The sequence below is a fragment of the Penaeus vannamei genome, chromosome 7 (genome assembly GCF_042767895.1).
Source record: "Penaeus vannamei isolate JL-2024 chromosome 7, ASM4276789v1, whole genome shotgun sequence".
Classification (NCBI taxonomy): domain Eukaryota; kingdom Metazoa; phylum Arthropoda; class Malacostraca; order Decapoda; family Penaeidae; genus Penaeus; species Penaeus vannamei.
In genome coordinates, this window is record NC_091555.1 from 10161435 (window position 1) to 10166434 (window position 5000).

The window sequence follows — 5000 nt, forward strand, 5'->3', positions numbered from 1 at the left end:
GCCGAGCGAGACAGAGGTTCTGCACTCCAGGGTAGCGCATGTGGCACACGACTTTGTATTTATTGCTGCTGCATTTGGAAGGTCTGAGCGCCTCTCACACTCGAATGTGCCTACACAGGTTGCTAGCTTGCTTGTTGGAGTTCTTGGCAATCGACCAGCGTCATATGGCAATGTTAACAGCTAGTCAAGATAATTAAGCCAATGGATCATATTCATTACTTCAATCTAAGGCCATAAAGTCAGTCTCCCTTAGAAAAGTAATAAATATAACATAAGTTATCATTTTATTGATCATCTGCTAATGGGTTTTGATATCGTAAATTCTTCATCTTTTATTTGGAAAACAATTTTGAAAATGTCTTCGGTTATGAGTAAACTGGTGATACATTAAGGGAATGTGATCGATAGGAAGGTGGTTGTTGCAGTAAGGACATAGTGGAGTGAAAGTTCTCTCTATGTAGGGAGTATGGGGGCGATTCTGGTGGCACTGACCCTGACCACCACGTCCTCCCTTCTATTGTTCTCGTGGGTTTGATTTTGTGGTGTATTTGTAGGTTGGCCCAGTCACTCTGCCACGGGAGATGCAATTGTGTATCTATAAGACAAAACACCTGAGATCTGTACGGACTTTGCTAAGGTCCAGATCACTAGTTGATCCGGCTAATTTGCCAGCCTTTTCATTGCCACGAGTACCAGAATGGCCTTGGTTGATTTGTTGGCACTAAGCAGCTTACGAATATTGCCCTGTAGTTCATTTTAAGTGTTTTTTAATTATTTAAAGGCAATAAGTGAATTTCATGAGTCAGAAAAAATGACGGTTCTATTGAGGGTCTGTGATAGTGCAAAGTCTCTAGCTTTATCAATAGCAAAAAGTTCGGCAACAAATATCGATGTATGATTCGGCAGTCTGAAATTTAGTTCACTTTAATCGCCCATACACACGCTCCCACATATTCCTCTGTCTTGGAGCCGTCAGCATATATATGAAACAAGGGAGATGTTTGATAAGGATCTCTCTGAACCTCCGATATACCTTCACCTCCAGCAGCATAGCCTTGACTGCTGATAGTCAAAGTTCCACAGTGGTAAAGCTGGGGGTTTCCTATGGTGCTATATTTGACTGAACCAAGGTATCGGTGGTAGAGATCTATGGCGACTTTCTCGACGAGGTCACGGAGTCTCGTGCCGTCCTTCGCCTGGGCCACTTCGGCGGGAAGTGTCCTACACATAACGATCCCTCGGTGGCACTGGAGAACGCAACCAGGCTTCCAATGAGGGAGGTGTAAGGGTTGGTTTTAATATGCCGTTCTTATTTAATTTTAGGCCGAGCAATTAGTTATTGATGGTAGCGTCAAAACTTATTTAAAAAGAAATTATATATAGTTTGGTGTTGGGAAACACGGCATTCGAGAGAAAAATGGTTTTACTCACAACACAAAAAAGACACGAAAAATATAAAATCATCAAATATAAAATAACAAAAAACAAACAAAAAAAAAAACAGACTTATTGTTTGATTGTTTGTTGTTGTAGGGTCACGAACTCCGAGCCAACTGTCTGAAGAGCTCAGCAGTTGCTCCGAAGTAAATTCGTCTTTCCATTCATATTGTTCATCCTGTTTGTGATTACTCTGATTTTCTTTGCGTTTCATATTCAGAACTAATTTTAATGTATCTTGAAAATAAAATCAAACATTTATATGAAAAAATAAGAAATACGATATGCAAATGATGGCGGGAAGCGAAGACTGCCTTGAAGACGGTCGTTGGGCGTGGCGAGGCGGTGGTTAGTTCCTCGGCTCCTTGAGGGAGTGAGCATTCCTGCCAACTCAGTTTGCGTAGTGCTAGCCCAGTCATGAACGCCTACAATCCTGGTGCTGCAAAATATTGTTTTTATATACGACAAAAGCGCATCCTGATCTACTCCCAGACTGCAAGGATCCATCAGTGTAGCATTCATACGCATTGGGCATAGTTTCAAGGTGCTCATTGATAATTGCTAAAGCATACTGCTTAAGTACAGCAGGGGGGACACTGTCTTTTTTGGGGGCAGTCGTATAAAATACACTTAGGTCCGACATTTTCCACGGTGGAGCAGAACGTCCATGTAGGGTCTTAGTTATGGATATGTTCAGCTGAGCCAAGTGCTTACATGTTACTTGTAGCCATGGATTTCAGTTTGAATCGATGTTGTCATTCAAAGTTAGCTCCACTATTCTATGTTTCAGCTGCCTTTGGAACTCTGTACAATAGAGGGGTTTTCTTATTGCTTTGACGCTAAATGTGGTGTTTATGTATAATATTCTTTCATAGACAGACGGCAAATTAAGTTCTGTTCTCATATTCACAATCCTCGTTGTTTTCGGTGCATCGAGAATAATCCTCATGGCCTCATTTTGTACAATTTCTAAACTAGCCAACACTGATTCCTTGTATAATAGAGCGAACTATGGCGGTGAGTCCCCTGGGCTTCGGAAAAAGCTGCCTTATTACAGGGGTTAGAGAACGGAAAACTGCCATGCTTTCCGAACTGTTGCACTCAGGTTGACATTTACAAATTAATAAAATAAATAATTATACATATATCTATATCTATATCTATGTACCTGTCTATCTACATATATGTATATATACATAAATTATATATGTATATATATGTATATATATACATAAATTATATATATATATATATATATATATATATATATATATATATATATATATATATATATATATATATATATATATACATACACACACACATCGATCTTTATTGCCAAACATTTTGCTATTGATAAAGCTATAGACCGAGTCATTTTTTTGCTCATTAACCCTTTCTGTACCGACTATAGGAGTTGGGATTTTCTTGTGATTTTTAGATATGTTGTTCATTATGGCAAACGTATGTATTCTATATATTTAAAAAAATAAAGATACATATTTGATACATATTTCAAGGCGGGAATAGGTGTTCCTTTCAGGTAGGGTGGAACTATCAGTGCCCGTTACGCAAACAGGAGATAGAAGCTGAAAGTTTTTACTTCATCAATCAAAAAATCTAAACTTTTTAACGAAAATAGTGTCCGTGGCACTGTTGTAAAAAGGACTAAAATAGCATTATACTAACCTGTAATAATTGCAATATCTGAAACTGTAATTCTAGATGTAATTAACACATATAGAGAGACAAAGACATCTGAAACTAAACCAAATTTGGTGTAAATCAGGAAGAAAAGGTAGCAGTTTTTCATAGTACCACAGCACAGGTGTACACCACAGTGGCTACATCTAGATTTACGTCTTGATTCTTTGCCTTTTCAAGACTTTTCTAGTCATCAACTGCAAAGCAGTGACTTTCGAGCTCTAGACGTGAGCACACTGAAGAAAAGAAATCGAAGATAATTGGCATACCTCTTAGCACGTCAGCTCGCAGGTCCCTGACGAAGGGCCCTGGGCCCTGCAGGTCAGCCGGTCCCTGTTGTGCGAAGACGAGGCTTCCCAAGCAAGCAATCAGCAAGAACTGCATGGCTGTAATGAAGGAACAGTTTTAGTCTCTATGTGTGGGATAGGCATTTCATCACTGCTTGTCACATGAAAAGATCGAAACGAAAATGTACTTTTAAACTTCCCTACCCCCCCCCCCCACTCTCTCTATTTTCTTTTTCACCTACATGCACATACATATGCAACAGGGCTCTCACAATTGTAGATCAGCTTTAGGCTGAAATAACCCTAGACTGGACAGAATGTCCCAAATTTTCCAAACACTGATTTTAAAATCTTATAAAAAACATATTTTTATGAAATTGTAAGGCAAAATTGATGGTATTCTACTCAAGAAGTTTATTTCCCATCTTCATGCAGTAACAGATTTTAGCATTTTAAGCTTTGGTATTAGTTAAAGAATATAAAGCACCATTGTCTTACTAGAGAATCCTCCAGGCTCTTAGAAAACAAAATGAAACCTTGTATGTTGACTAGAATTGATCTTCAGAAAAAAATGCATTACAGGGCGTCTTCTGTACGCGTCATAAAAGTTAAATCCGGATTAAAGTTTAATCCAAATCCACAGTACTTGCATAGATAACACAGTAGTCAATTCGATTATCAATAAATCTGAAGCAGGTATTTGTGTAGAGGCAATTAGCAGTCACCCTCTTTGAGTTTCATATATATATATATATATATATATATATATATATATATATATATATATATATATATATATATATGTATATATATATATACACATATACAGTAGCAATATATCATATATATATATATATATATATATATATATATATATATATATATATATATATATATACCCACACGTATATATACATATATATACATATATATGTATGTACATGTTTATATAACATATACATGTATACATATGTATATATTCATACATACATACATACATACATATATATATATATATATATATATATATATATATATATATATATATATATATTCATATATATGCATTTACGTATTTTAAAATGTATATGATAAAAGATACACAGACACATATATACCTATATATATGTATATCAATTAACATATATAAATAGATACATATCTACTTTTATATAAACAAGTAATGATAGCTAGACAGATAAATATGTATGTATACGCACATGCAAACATTCATACACACACATAATGTATATATATATAATATATATATATATATATATATATATATATATATATATATATATATATATATATATATATATATATATATATATACATACACACACATACACACACATATATATATATTCACATAAGTGCATGTATACATAAGTATATGTATGTATACATATGTGAATGCCCTGACGAAGGAATAGCGAAAAGGCCTTCGGTATATTCGTATGCTTTCTTGTTTTTCCCTTCGTTGTTCCTGTTGCAACATATGGGAATATATATACATATATGTATGTATATATACACACATATATATGAATATGTATATATACACATTTA